This window comes from Suncus etruscus, chromosome 10, assembly GCF_024139225.1.
Source record: "Suncus etruscus isolate mSunEtr1 chromosome 10, mSunEtr1.pri.cur, whole genome shotgun sequence".
Taxonomy (NCBI): Eukaryota; Metazoa; Chordata; class Mammalia; order Eulipotyphla; family Soricidae; genus Suncus; species Suncus etruscus.
This window is the reverse complement of record NC_064857.1, coordinates 71,818,887-71,835,003: the sequence shown is the minus strand read 5'-3', so window position 1 is coordinate 71,835,003 and position 16,117 is coordinate 71,818,887.

Sequence of the window (16,117 nt, the reverse complement as noted above, 5' to 3'; positions counted from 1 at the left end):
ACGGCATCGAATGATGCACCCGTGGATAAGATACCAAATTGTTCTTTCATCAGGGACTTGGCATGATGAGGAGGTGGTGGCCTGGGACTATCTAGGAATATGGTGGTTCCACACACCAGTTTGCCAACTGCAGAATGCAAAGCTGTGTTTACATGGCACCTCAGACCTCATTGAGATGAAATTCTCCCTTTCTGCTCCCAAATGTCTTCAGGAATGCGGGCAAAAGAAAGGAATTGGGGTGTGGAGGAAGACAAGGGCAGAGCTATAACAGGCAGAGCCTTGGTCAGGGACAATAATAGGTTGTATGTGATCTCACATGGAAAGACTCAGGGATGAATGGTCACTGAAAAGGTGCTCACAAACTCTGTATGGCTTTTACTTTGCTTGTTCACTTATTTTATTTTTCTTGCAGGGGCCAACAAAACACCTGGTGGTGCTAAGGAGCTTGTTCTAACACTGCTCCAGAGACCATGCTGTACAGGGGGACCCCTGAGACTGTGTGTAACCCCTGGAACTCCCCAGCCTGGCTCTCTGTAAGAATATCCATTCTGGGGCCGGGCGGTGGCACTAAAGGTAAGGTGCCTGCCTTGCCTGCGCTAGCCTCGGACGGACCGCGGTTCGATCCCCCGGTGTCCCATATGGTCCCCCAAGCCAGGAGCAACGTCTGAGCACATAGCCAGGAGTAACCCCTGAGCGTTACTGGGTGTGGCCCAAAAACCAAAAAAAAAAAAAAAAAAAAAAGAATATCCATTCTGCTGGAAGCAGGCCAGGTGTGAAGAGACTTAACCTTTCCACAGCTCAGTTTTCTCAGGCACTAGAGACAGCCAGGGAGGAGGAAAGTCTGGAAATCTAACCTTTGCGCAGGGAGGGGAGAGCTGATATGATTTCACTTTCCTCCAGGAGAAGCTTCCCTCTTCCCTACACCCAGTGGGAAAAAGACAGGCAGTTGGACAGCCGATGACATCAGGTTTGGGTGGTGAGTAAACCACTGAGTGTCTCTGTGGGCTTATGAAATGCTTCCTTTCCTCCAGGCAGATTGAGGCAGCTTTCTGGGCCTTCTCAGCCAGACAGACCCCTCTGAACACTGAATAAACTTCATCTCTTCCACATCCTCTCTACTCAGTTCTCTTGAAAATCTTTCCATGGCTTGTTACTGCCCTAAAGATTCATGCTTCTTATTGTAATCCACTCTTTTGTTCTGTTATGGAATGACTATATAAAAGTGAGGACTTTTTAATGCTGTCTTATCTTTTTTTTTATTAAAGCTGTTTTATCTTTTAGTTTTTTCTCTCCCTATCTCTTTCTCTGTTTCTCTCTCATTCTGCATTTCCCCAGACTTATCTTCATTTGTTCTCTCTTGAGCTTTGCCCCATTCAATACTATGTCTACTGAGTTTTATATTCCAGTTGAAGTGAGTGAAAATATTGGACATTTTCATTTATTTTATTTTATTTTATTTTTATTATGAGGTCAAAGATGCAAAGAAAGAGGACAAGGTAAAGTTACTGTGGGAAGACAATCATCTATAAACAGAATTCTCAGAAGAAATCCCCTTGCTGACACCTTAATTTTGAACTTTCAGCCAAAGAACATTAAGAAAAATGAAACAGGACCCGGAGAGATAGCACAGCGGCGTTTGCCTTGCAAGCAGCAAATTCAGGACCAAAGGTGGTTGGTTTGAATCCCGGTGTCCCATTTGGTCCCCCGTGCCTGCCAGGAGCAATTTCTGAGCAGACAGCCAGGAGTAACCCCTGAGCACTGCCGGGTGTGGCCCGAAAACCAAAAGAAAAAAAAAAAAAAAAGAAGTACACAAAGCAATCTAAAGCCACAAAATTTATGTAACTCCTTTAACATTGAAGGCATAGTATTTTTTTTAAAGTTCCATGCACATGCATATTAGTTTAAGTTAACCTCAAAAGGTTAAGTGGTTTTTTAAGGATTAGAGTCAAAGGAGCACAGCTAAAACAGTGTTAGAGTGGCAGTTGTTGTTTGCATAGGCCCAGCAAAATATGGGGGGCATGGAAAGGTGAAGCCTTGGCCTAAATACAAAGAGACCTTACCTCTGAAGTTTTCTGGCATAAGACCAACTCTAGGGACCAGAGAGATAGCATGGAGATAAGGTGTTTGTCTTGCATGCAGAAGGTCAGTGGTTTGAATCCCATATGGTCCCTCGAGCTTGTCAGGAGCAATTTCTGGGCATAGAGCCAGGAGTAACCCCTGAGCACTGCCGGGTGTGACCCAAAAACCAAACCAAACCAAACAAAACAAAATAAACAAACAAACAAACAAAAAAAACAACTCTAGGCTCCAGGTTACTAGGTTGTCCAACTCAAGTCATTGTCTGTAGTGCCAATACACTTTTATTTTTCACACAGTCGCCGTTGTTGGTGTCAGGTTTCTGTAGTTAAAGATCTTGGAATCTGTACATATCCTACATTGAAGTCAGGATGTTGTGGAGCGTCCTCTAGCTTCACCTCACAATTAGAGGGCAATGCAGAGAGCCCTGTCCTGAAAGCCAGTCATTGTTGTTGTTTAGTCTTCTGAGTGTTAAGGGAAGTCTCTTTTGAGTAGGTCGATGTGAGAGCAGCAGTAGTGTCTTCCCTGGTAGAGGATTGCTCCCAGGTGATGTTATAGACAACCTTGGTTGTTTCATAGATGGCATCCCTGGTCCAGGGGTGAATGTACAGCGCCTGTTCTTCTGAGACCTGAGCCAGGTCATTATGACAATGTTCAGAGTTTAAGGTCCCATTGCATTACAAGATTTGTGTGTTCCTATCTCTATTAAATAAGAACTTGTTTGTATGTATAGTATTTTCCCATTTTAATGTGCCTATGCAAAAGAGGAACAATTTTATACACCAATTTTATTGGTGTATATGGGGGCTGCTAGAACAAGTTCAACAATCCCCGTGACTTGGTTCAAACATAAACTTTAAACTGAGAGACTCTTCTACCAGAATTCCGTATTGAACAGATCATAAAGATAAGAATAGACAAATAGTGGGGAAAATAGTCACTGTATAAGAGAATATTTAGTAAGAGTTATAGCTGTTAAGGAAATACATTTAAAATATTCAAAATACATATACGTGTCCCTTTTATGTCTTTTGAAATGGTTGGTGTGCTAAACCCTTTGTACCACTTTGGTCAGTGATTTGGCCTGTGCAATACTGAAGGTAAAAAGGGTAAATGTGGGGTAATGATGGTTGGGGGTGAGGGAATGAAGGACTAGAAATGAGCTTGTAGGGGTGTGAGAAAGGGGCAATATACAGGATGGACATTCTGCATATGTAAAACATACCTTAATCATAGGGATTATATTAATATATACTGTATGCGGCCCCACGCAGTTTTGAAAATAGAGACCGGTGAGAAAAAAAAGTTGCCAGTGACTGCCTCAGCCCAGTCCAGCATCCCAAGCTAGGGAGAAGGCCTTTGGCCTGAGGTCTCCCCAAACCCCATGCTGGCAAGAGATAGCCTCCAGATCAAGAAAGAACACATTTTTATTTATCTTCTGATGGTAAAAACATATTGTTCCTTTTCTTTTTTATTTTTTTCTTTTGGTTTTTGGTTTTTGAGCCACACCCGGGGTTACTCCTGGCTGTCTGCTCAGAAATAGCTCCTGGCAGGCACGGGAGACCATATGGGACACCGGGATTCGAACCAACCACCTTTGGTTCTGGATCGGCTGCTTTCAAGGCAAACGCCGTTGTGCCATCTCTCCGGGCCCGTATGGTTCCTTTTTTAATTTTTTGTTTTTATTTTTATTTTGGGGGGGTTGGACCACACCCGGTGACACTCAGGGGTTACTCCTGACTATGCACTCAGAAATCGCTCCTGGCTTGCGGGACCACATGGGACACCGGGGGATCGAACTGCAGTCCGTCCTAGGTTAGCAAGTGCAAGGCAGATGCCCTACTGCTTGCGCCACCGCTCTGGCCCCTGTTCCTTTTTTAAAAATGGTTTTCTCTCTTGAAGATATTTTCAATCTTATCTATTTACTGACTCTAGTAAGCTCACACTTTTTAAAAAAGTGTTGTTGTTTATTTTTTTTTCAAGTCATTGCTTCCATGCCTAAAATAGTACAGGCCTGTTTTGTCCTTCTAAGATTTTATTTTCACACATGGAACCTAGTTTATTTGCATGTTCATTCATTTATCACTACGGTGAGCTGTGCCTTTCTTTTTCTGAGGAAAACATGTAAGGAAACTGCTGTAAGTTGAACTTGCTCCTCCTTCCCATCTTCTTTGCATGCTGTCTGGTGCTGCCCCAGGCTTGCTGGTGGTGCGTTCCCTCACATAAGCTCAGTAGGATCCCACTTCCTTGCCCTTTATCGGTGGGTCTACTTGGGGGTCATGCCCTTCTTGTCTACTGCTTCCCCATGATTGGCTTCAATGTGGCTGAAAATCACTTGCCATACTGGGAACTGTGGGTGGAGGTGTCGTAGGCAGCAGAGCTGCCAGGTGGAACAGCAGATGCTGCTGGGACCATGCCTGGTACAAGGCGGAGCTTGGAGTTAGAGCCTGGGACCCCTTAGAGTGCAAGGCTGATGCTCTTAGTGTGATTCCTCCAGACCTTCTTTTTGGGGGACACACTGGGAAGTTCTCAGCAGCTACTCCCATTAAGAGGGGCCCAGGGCTCAGCCCTGGTACTCTGGAAAGTGAAATATGTGTCAGTTCTTTGAGCCCTTTTCTGGGCCCTTCGAGGATTCTTAACTCGTTGAGGCACATGGACTCTGGAACTGGACCAGCATGAAGACCTGAACCTTTTTGTATCTTGGCTTTCTTTTTATTTTTTTGGTTTTTGGGTCACACCCAATGGCACTCAGGGGTTACTCCTGGCTCTACGATCAGAAATAGCTCCTGGCAGGCTCGGGGGACCATATGGGAAGCCAGGATTCGAACCACCGTCCTTCTGCATGCCAGGCAAATGTCCCACCTCTATGCTATCTCTCAGCCTCTTTTTTTTCCTTTTTGTTTTGGTTTTTGGGCCACACTGATGGTGCTCAGGCAGTACTCTTGGTTCTGTGCTCAGAAATTGCTCCTGGCAGGCTTGGGTGACCATATATATGGGATGCCGAGGATCAAACCCAGGTCCATCCATGGTTAGCTAGCTACGTGCAAGGCAAACACTCCACCGCTGTGCTATCTCTCTAGCCCCTTTTCGGTTTTATTTTCTGTGAAACGGGGTAACAGCAGCACCTTTGGTGACGGTTAAGACCATGCTTATAAAGCACTTGGTGCAGAGCCCAACAAGCAGCAAGAGTAATCGGGACAGCAAATTGTCCTTCCTTCACTGAGCTTTTTGTTTGTTCGTTTGTTTGTTTTTGGGTCACACCGGGTCACACCCGGTGGCGCTCAGGGGTTCCTCCTGGCTCTATGCTCAGAAATCGCCCCTGGCAGGCTCGGGGGACCATATGGGTTGCCGGGATTTGAACCACCATCCTTCTGCATCTAAGGCAAACACCTTACCGCTGTGCTATCTCTCTGGCCCCCCTTTCACTGAGCTTTTAGGGGAAACAAACGTTCCGAGGGAGAGATAGCTGGAGAGATAGCTCAAAAAACTAAGGACGTGGATTGCCTGTGAGAGCCCAGGCTTGACCCCCGGCATGTCAGGATCCCCCAATCAGTAACCACCAGCAGTACATGGGGAGTAATCCTCTAGAATGACTGGGTATGTCTCCCAAATACTAATAAGCAATCAGGGACTGCAAAGATAGCACAACAGGTAAGGTCCTGGTTTTGCACAAGGCCAACCTGGGCTCGATTCCCAGCATCCCATATATTGTCTCCTTAATACTGCCATAAGATCCTCCAGTGCAGAGCCAACAGTAAGTGCCGAGCATTGCCAGTGTGGCCCTCCCCCCCCCCAAAAAAAAAATATATATATATACTAAGTAAATAAACCAGGGCGATGTCCTGGGCCTCTGGAAAGGAAGAGGAGAGGTCCTGTGTCTTCTACTGTCTTGCCTCTGAGCCTTGGGAATGTCCAGTGGGGTTCTGTCACTGCCCTGAGGAGTGGTGGAGCCTTTTTGCTTCCAGGTGCACTGTTTTAGCACTTGGAGTCAGCAGGCTCCAGTGAGATCTCACTTCGGGCTCTTCCATCATCCCCTCAAACCCCCTCCTCACTGAATCCAGCTTCTCTGTCGGATTTACAGTTCCTGAAATGGGTAAGTTTCATGGGTAAGTTTCCAGGAAAGTTGTTGGAGTCAGTCTTAGCATATCTTGGGTGGTGGGGGCTAGGGGGACCAGAATCAGGGAGTCCACTTCAGATGGGAGATGCAGTCAAACATACCTGCAGGGACAGGAGAGATAGTACAACTGTAGGGTGTTTGCCTTGCAAGTAGCAGATCCAGGATGGACGGTGTTTCGAATCCCGGCATCCCATATGGTTCCCCGTGCCTGCCAGGAGTGATTTCTGAGCACAAAGCCAGGAATAATTTCTGAGCACTTCCAGGTATGACCCAAAAACAAACAAACAAAAAGAAACAAAAAACAAAAACCCCTGCAGGGGTCAAACATAGTGCTGCTAAGGATGAGCTAAATGTGATGTGGGGATTCCAGAGAAACCCCACACCCTGATGGTTCCAGCATGGAGCCAACACTCCAAGTTACATGGACCTTATTCAACTTCATTTCAAACACTGCTGAGGGTTAGAATCCTGATGCTTGGGGTGAGAGGTCTCCATGGGAGGATGGGACGGGGTGGCTCAGGCTGGTACAGGGATGTGGCGTTAGCATCAAGTAGAGAAGAACCGGCTCATGCCAGGATTGTGGAGATGTGTATGGTAAGTCAGATTCAGCCTGGAAGAGCTGCAGATTCTTCCACACAGAGATGCGCCCCACCCCCAGCTCACTGAGGCTCAAAAGTTAGTCTGTACCTAAGGCAGAATTCAGGCCCCTTTTCCTGCCCTCCCACTTCAAGGGGAAGGAGATATTAATATCTTTCTGAAGCCGCAGCTCGGCGATGCTCTGAGTTGCAACAAGAGCCAAACCACGCAAGAACGCAGGTCCTGTCTGATAGAATGCGGGAATGAGAATCCTCCATCCTACTCGCCTCTCTGTCAATGTGCTTCCATCACAGGACAGACAAGTGCCAGCAGATTGGTGCTCAGTTGTTGGGTTTTCTAGTTTCCATACCATCCAGGATGTGCTTGTTATTCATTGGATGGAAGCACCTTTAGATGGAAGCACCTTTGGATGGAAGCATCCTTTGGATTGGTCTCTGACCCTACCTGTTCTCCAGCCCAGGGTGTGGTCTTGCACTTCCCAATAAAGATCCTGCATCTCGGGAGGTAAAAACTCTCTGTACATGGTCCCCCAAGTCTGCCAGGAGTGATTTCTGAGCATAGAGCCAGGAGTAACCCCTGAGTGTTGGCAGGTGTGACCCAAAAACAAAAGCAAAAACAAACAAACAAACAAAAAACTCTGCTTCTTAGGAGCAGAAGGCTTGCATGTGGAAGTTCCTGGGCCTGTCTTATTTCCTTAACTGTGTTTGGATCATTTTCTGTGTTGGCACACATCCCTTCAACCCCCTGGGATCAAGGCCTGAGGCTTCTACTACACCTGGCATTGGTCTCACTTTTTTTTTTTTTTTGGTTTTTCGGGCCACACCCATTTGATGCTCAGGGGTTACTCCTGGCTAAGCGCTCAGAAATTGCCCCTGGCTTGCGGGGACCATATAGGACGCCAGGGGATCAAACCGCAGTCCTTCCTTGGCTAGCGCTCTCAAGGCAGACACCTTACCTCTAGCGCCACCTCGCCGGCCCCAGTCTCACTTTTTAACATTCCAATTTCAAGGGAGGTGCCGCAGTATTAAGAGCCATCAGGAACAAGCTATTCAACTGAAAGGAAAGCAGAGATGCTTCCCACCAGAGCTGCAAGTTACATTCAACCACCTAAATGTTACTAAGAACATTGATGTATTTTTTCATGAGGATCACACCCAGTAGTGCTGGACACTGGGGGCCATAGCCACTCCTCAATACTTGGCACAGCAGTGGAACTCCACCATTTGGGTCGTATCTTTACCTGCTCCCATTCACACCCCCATGAACACTTGCAGTGATAGTATTTCTTTTGTTTGTTTTGTTTTGGGGCCACACCCAGTGGCACTCAGAGGTTACTCCTGGCTCTACATTTAGAAGTTACTCCTGGCAGGCTTGGGGAATCATAAGGGATGCTAGAGATCAAACCCAGGTCAGTCATATAAAAGGAAAACACTCTACTGTGCTCTCACTCCACCCTGTAAAAGCATTTCTGATGAAATGAAATCCATGTCTCGAGAAAGGATCCTAAGGTCGGTGTTGTTGAAACCTTCCTGGTCACAGTGACATGGGTCTGCCTGAGATTTACTGCTATAGATTCTGGTCAGATCCTCAAAGCACTTGCCTGACCTGTGGACAGAGATGGCATTAACTCCCATCTACAGATGAGAAAGCCAAGGTCCTTCTTGAAGGTTCACCTGAGGTTTCCATTAGCCACTACTCATAGATGAGAATGCAATAAATGTCTTTGAGAACAGCTGTCTAACCGTGCGTGTGTGTGTGTGTGTGTGTGTGTGTGTGTGTGTGTGTGTTTAAGGGCCACACCCAGTTGTGCTCTGGGCTTACACCTGGTCCTGAGCTTTCCTGCTTGGGTCCCCCACATGTAGTGTTGGATCAAGCCAAGCTAGGCCCGGATGTGAGACCCTAATCTCTTCCGTGTGTGTGTGTGTGTGTGTGTGTGTGTGTGTGTGTGTGTGTGTGTGTGTGTGTGTCTTGTTTCCTCTCTCTTAATCTCACCTTATACCATATAGTATCACCCAGATACAGTCTCAAGCATTACCCCATATGTGTCTCCCATGTTCATCACTGAGGGGATCAGGTTTGAGGATGTGGGGGTAAGGCTGGACCAGAGGCAGCCTTAAGGTCACCTTTTTATTTGTTTGGGTCACTATGGTGACACTCAGGGGACCACATGCTTGCAGGGATGGAAGCTGGGGTTTCTGCAGATTCAGTCTGCCCCCTTCTTCCATGGGGGCCATCACCTCACACAGATCATTCCCTTGGTAAGAGGGAAGGAGTTCCAAAGAGGAGGAGATGGAGGAGCTTGTCTTCTGCATCACATCCAGTCCCTGCCCTCATCCCATCAGGCACTCAACCAACATTTCATGAACCCAGGGAAGTGGACCCAGCAGGCCCTGAGTCCATAGCAACCTGCAGTGACTCCTGCATCTTTGTGGGTAAATTGCTGGGCCCCCTGAGTATGGCATCATGCCTCTGGCTTGTGGGAGGGAGTGAGGGACTAAAAGGCTCTTCCTTTCTTTCCGAGTCCACTCATTTTATTTTTTTCAAGCATGTTCTAATTTCTCTGGCTTTTTTAAATTTCCAAAATATAGCAGCTATTTACAGAAATCTGTGACTAAGCTGGGGTCCAGAGTTCCTTCCCCGCTTATTTTTCCTTAACAACCACTTTATTCCTTTTAAAAAAATTTTAGCTCAAGACTGGCCTTGTCCTTATGCAGGAATTGTTTATTCACTCATGCTGAGCCCTGTCTCCGCCCCAGTCACAGAAGACCATGGGGGACCAGCCCGTGGGGTTCGCACTGACGCTTTCCATTTCCTGTTTTCCAAAGTGTTGCCTCTCCCCATTTCCACCCTTTCTTTTCTCTCTGCCCTGTCTGTGGGCAGCACTGTGTGTGTGTGTGTGTGTGTGTGTGTGTGTGTGTGTGTGTGTGTATGTGTGTGTGTATGTGTGTGTGTGTGTGTCTTGTTTCCTCTTTCTTAATCTCACTTATACCATATAGAATCATCCAGATTCTATGTCCCAGGCATTATCCCCACATGTGTCGCCCATGTTCATCTCTGAGGGGATCAGTTTTGAGAATGTGGGGGTGAGGCTGCACCAGAGGCTTGTGATAAACAGAGTCTCTAATCCTTGGAGTATATGGCTGCAGACAATTCTAGTCCTTTGGTGCATAGCTACAGACAGGTGCACGGCCTATGTGCCATGTGGCTGGGCAGGTGAAGGAAAGCTGGAACAGTCTGCTATTGGCATTGGGAACAGAGACTTAGGTAGATATTGAGGGGTGTCTTCAGGTCTGAGTGGGAGTATAACATCATTAGGTAGAGAAATACCAGCCCATCCAAGGATGTAAAGGAGGAGTCCAGGGGTGGCTTAGTGGCAGAAGCATCTACCTTGTAAGTGTGAGATGGAGAGTACAGTCCCTGTGCTTCCCACATGTGTCTACCTTTGCCACCCAGAAACCCAGAGTTGCAGTGGTATGTGGGGTCTCCCAGCCAGCCAAGTGATTGTGAGCACCATGGGGGAAATGTGCCATCAGGTCATTGCCACAATAGTAAAAATGGAAGGGGATGATTTTTACCAAGAATGTGAAGGAAGGAGAGGATCCTTCCCTTCCTTGGGGACTGGAAAAGACACACAGGATGTCACTTGTCCTCCTTCACAGCCTTAGAGCCAGGGTGTGATCCCAAGGGAAGATGGGGTGACCAAAGCACCTCCCCACTGCATGGGCTCCAAGGCTGCAGCTCACCTGTGTAAGGAGGAACAGTGAGTTAGGAGCCAGGGGGCTGCTGGTTTTGCAGTGTGAGTCTGAAGGAGCTCCTGACAGTATCTGGGCTCCATAACCACTGAAATACAATTGGATTAAAAAAAAAAAATCCTCCCCCTTGGGCCTGAAGCGGTGCAACTAGAGGTAAAGTGTCTGCCTTGCAAGCGCTAGCCTAGGACAGACTGTGGTTCGATCCCCCAGCATCCCATATGGTCCCCTCAAACCAGGAGGGATTTCTGAGCACATAGCCAGGAGTAACCCCTGAGCATCAACTGGTGTGGCCCCAAAACAAAAAAAAAATAAAAATTTCTCCCCCAAATGGGTGGTACTGGCCCTGGGGGATAGGTGTGCAGGAAGTGATGCTGAGTAAATGTTTGTTCCTGGAAAGGGAATGTAGACCATGCAAGTTTGGGAGCCTCAGGCCATAGAACATACCACTAGTATCAGGCATCCAATACAATGACTCAATATTCTCTGTGGCCAAACAGTCATCATGAAAGGATGCTTAGAGGCTGGATAGCCCAGAAATTAAGACACTTACTTGCCTTGCACTTTATGGACTTGGATTTGATTCCCTGCATCCACTTAAGGTTCCCAATCCTTTCAGGAGTGATTCCTGAACACAGAATCTTGAATAAAACCAGGTATGGTCAAAAAAAAGTCAAAAAACCAAAACAGGGACCAGAGAGGTGGCGCTAGAGGTAAGGCATCTGCCTTGCAAGTGCTAGCCTAGGACGGACTGCAGTTAGATCCCCCGGCATCCCATATGGTCCCCCCAAGCCAGGAGCAATTTCTGAGCGCATAGCCAGGAGTAACCCCTGAATGTCAAACAGGTGTGGTCCCCCCAAAAAAACAAACAAAAAAGCCAAAACAAACAAACAGAAACCCCAGCATGGTTAGCATTCACCATTCAACATAGTTGACATTTTTCTTCTTGTCATGAGATCTTCTGAGCCTTACTCTTTTAGAAACCCTCAGGTGCTAGAGAGACACCTCTACAGGCTGGAGCACATGATTCTCAGGCAGGAGGCCCAAGTCTGATCCCCAAAACTTGTTGGGAGCAAGCACTAATCCAAAAGTAGCCCAAGAGCACCTGTAGGTTTGGCTTAACCCACTCATGAAACCATAAACTACACAACACAGTATTAGAAACCTCCTCCCCATCTGCACACTATGCTCCTTGACTTATTTACTTTATAACAGGATATTGGTGTCTTCTGACTTCCATTATCTGGAAGTCCATACTAGAATAGGAGAATGATTAATATTAATTATGGCCTTCTAAACTGCCAATATAAAGAATAATGTGGAAAGGCCAAGGCGATGGGTCAGCTAGTGAGGGCACATGCTTGCCATTCAGGAGACCTCAACTACAACTCTGATACCACAAGATCCACTGGGCACCACTGAGGCGTAGCTCCCCTCCCATTACCACCAGGTATGCCCTCCCTACATCAAACAAATAAATGTGGTTTTGAGCATAATTTATGAATCATTCTATGACTACTGTATTCTCACTGCTAGAAAAGTAATAACCCAAGTTAGCTGTAGAACATCTTCCTGCTCATTTGACATTCTCGGGGGCAGAATATCACATTTTGGAACTGTGCCAGTTGTAAGACCCAGTTGTAAATGTGTTCTTGTTTTTTGGCCTTCTTTTGTTTGGGGGCCACTACCATGAATCTTGAGGCATTGCTTCCAGTGGTGCTCAGGGGATCCTATAGTACTAGTAGGTCATGAAACCCAGAGCTTCCTCATGCAAAACAAGTACCCAGTCCTCTGAGCCACTTCCCCATGTTCAAAACAAGTGCAAAATGGACATGGAAGCCAGGAATGGCATGGGAGGAGGGTCAGTGCTAGGTCTCTACAGCTAACTCTGTGTGTGTGTGTGTGTGTGTGTGTGTGTGTGTGTGTGTGTGTGTGTGTGTGTGTGTGTGTGATTGTAGATGGTGAAAACTAGGCTTCCAAAGATACTGGTCAAAGGACTTCAAAGTGACTTGATAGCCACCAAAAATGTTGACATTAGGGCCAGGGAGATGGCACTGGGGTTAGCTCTGATCATGGAGAAATCTCACCATATGTTCCTCCAAACTTCTAAGCACTGTATGGAGGTCCCCACTCCCCCACACCCTGATTTGAAATTAAGCATTAAACCCATGGATGGCAGGGAGTTCAAAGGGCAAGACTGCATGTCTGGCATGCATGGGGCCCTACATTCATTCTCTGGCACTGCACGGCCCCCAATATTTACTGGGTGTAGGTGGGTTTAGCACCAAAAACAACAATAAAGAATTAAAGCCTATGAGTTACAGGCACAGAACATTTGGTTTTTTTCTTTCTTGGAAAACTGGAATGGCGACATTATAAAATGTTGTTTATTTTTTACATTTAAATGCCTCAAAGTATGCTTTACAACCATATGTGAACTAATCTTAAATCCACCCTTCCATGCCCTTACGATTATGATCTGTTTCCTGCTGGGAGAAGGGAAGATGGACTGATTAAGATTATTTTTAATTTGGAACCAGGAGTCTTGGCTATTAGTCTTCATTATAACTAATCTCCAGAAAGTTATTTGGGTGAGAGCTCTTAAATAACCCTAGCAATTATTTGTTTCAGAACAGTCTGGTCATAAAAAGAAATCTTAGCATTTCCTTCCCTTGATAGAAACCCGTTGTCATGGAAATATTTCAGTTTCCTTGTCCTCAGATTCTCAAATCAGAACAGGTTGTACGTAAGTAAGCAGTGACGGGGCCTAGCAATTGTGCCATGTGGGATAAAATTAAGGTTTGTTTTTGTTTTTGTTTTTTGGGTCACACCCGGCAGCGCTCAGGAGTAACTCCTGGCTCTGTGCTCAGGAATCGCTCCTAGCTGGCTTGGGGTACCATATAGGATGCCAGGATTTGAACCACCATCCTTCTGCATGCAAGGCAAACACCCCACCTCTATGCTATCTCTCCGGCTCCTAAAAATAAGGTTTTACAGCTGGCTACAGTACCAAGTTTTTCTAAGTCTGTTTCTCCAGAATAAGGAACTAAAAGAACTCTTCCAGGCCCTAGAAACACAGTTTGGATCTTCTCTGTCCTCCCCCTAATCTAAAGCTATGGTAGAACACTTGCTTTGTAGGTGTAAGTGTGAGGCCCTGGATTTGAGACCAGGGCACTGAACAAAAGGAATAAGATCCTAAGTGAAATACACTCTCTTTTCCTGTTTCACCTATGGAATTTTTAGTTTCTCTCTCTCTGTCTTTCTCTCTCTGTCTGTCTCTCTCTCTGTCTGTCTTCTGTCTTTTTCTGTTTCTCTGTCTCTCTCTGCCTCTGTCTCTGCCTCTCTCTGTCTGTCTGTCTGTCTGTCTCTCTCTCTCAATCTCTCTCTCTCTCTCTCCCCCCCCCAGACCCAGTGCCATGACATTTCTCTGAGACTACTTCACCCCCAAACAGGAGAAACGGAGGTATTTCCCAGATACCTCTCATCTCCATTTGTGTTTGAATCCAAAGATTTCATGGACTAATATTGTTGCTGCTCATTTCACTCAGGCTGGGGACCCAACAGTGGGTGAATTTTCAATCCCCTTTCTGGACCCACAGCTAGGAATTAGGCATCACCTTCCCTGAATGGATTTAAAACTTTTGGTGCCAGAGGTCAAATTGTGAATGCTACTCAGTCATGAGCAACTGTGGAGCTGTGTATCTCCCGCGGTTTCCATTATAATTTTATTTTAAAATATCCTTTTATGGGGCTGGAGAGATACATGGAGGTAAGGCATTTGCCTTTCATGCAGAAGGTCACTGATTCGAATCCTGGCATCCCATATGGTCCCTCGAGCCTGCCAGGAGCGACTTCTGAGCGTGGAACCAGAAGTAACCCCTGAGCATTGCCGAGTGTGACCCAAAAACCATATATATCCTTTTATGGGGCCAGAGTGATAGCACAGAGGTAGGGTATTTGTCTTGCATGCTGCCTACCAGGATGGATCTGGGTTTTATTCCTGGCATCCCATATGGTCCCCCGAGCCTGCCAGGAGCCATTTCTGAGTGAAGAGCCAGAAGTAACCTCTGAGTGATACCAGGTGTGATGCCAAAAGCAAACAAATAAACAAAAATATCCATTTTCAACTTAGATTTGTCTTTGCATTTTAGTGAGTCACTGTAATGTTCTTAATGTTCTTTAAATATTTATCAATATTAGATTCTACAAAAAGGAGAGGTAAACAACTCAGGTAGAAGTTCTTTTAGAGTCAGAATGAATGAGTAGAGATGGAGGGAAGGTGTCACTTTCATCACCTGAGTGGGTGCTCTTCCAGCCCCTGAACTCTGTTTGGCATTTAGGTTTTGCTGGAGACAAGAAAATCATTTTGTGCAGAAAGATTCATCATCCTAACATGGGAAGATGTCCACTTGGGAGTCAGCTTGAAAATGGCAACTTTGATTACTGAGCTCATTAATCAAGATGATCTGTTGTGTGACTCACCGTTTCTTCCCAATTCTGTGCTTAGGAAGACAGAAGGATTTGCATGTCTGTAGACATACATGGACAAGTATGTGTACAGACAGTACAGAGCCCCTGAAGTTAGGGGAAAGGATCGTGGTTAGTTTTTAGGAGAATCCCCAGGACTGTTTTTCTACATTGAGTATCTTTTTTTTTTTTTTTTTGGTTTTTGGGCCACACCCGGCTGCGAGCTCAGGGGTTACTCCTGGCTATCTGCTAAAAAATCGCTCCTGGCAGGCACGGGGACCATATGGGATGCAGGAATTTGAACTACTTTTGGTCCTGGGTTGGCCACTTGCAAGACAAGCGCCCTACCGCTGTGCTATCACTCTGGCCCCTACATTGAGAATCTTGAGTGACATCTGTTCAAGTCACGGACTTTAATCCTAGCAGAGCTGAACAAGAACCACCACTGCATGAGCTCAGCTCGCAGACAGTCCAGCTCCTGTTCTATCCATGGTACAAAGGGTCCAGCAAATGGACATTGTCACCACCTTTGGGGACAGATCACAAAGCTTCAAAAGTTCAAGGATGTGAGGCCAGTGTGATAGCACAGCGGTATGGTGTTTGCCTTGCACATGGCCTACCCAGGACGGTCCGTGGTTTGATCTCCGGCATCCCAGATGGGCCCTGAGCCTGCCAGGAGTGATTTCTGAGTGCAAAGCCAGGAGTAACCCCTGAACACCCCCAGGTGTGGCCTCAAAACAAAACCAAGATGTTCAGAAAGTGTCTGCTGTGATGGAAATGGATGTAACCCTCTCAAAGAGCCATTGTGCTCTGACTGGAATTTATCTTCCTTAGGCAGCTGGATCACTTGGGGATTGTTTCATAGACATCCTGTCTGTGGTGTCAAGTTTAAAACAAGCTCAGTTATGCTTGGGAAGGTCTATTCTCACTTGGATATTCTGAAATTTAACACACTGAGTTTGTCCGTCCCACGCATGTTTTATGATTTTCATTTCAACCCAAGCCTCTTTTTTTTAGTCAATCTGAACTCATTTTTTTTTCAGCCACACCCGTTTGATGCTCAGGGTTACTCCTGGCTAAGCACTCTGAAATCGCCCTTGGCTTGGGGGGA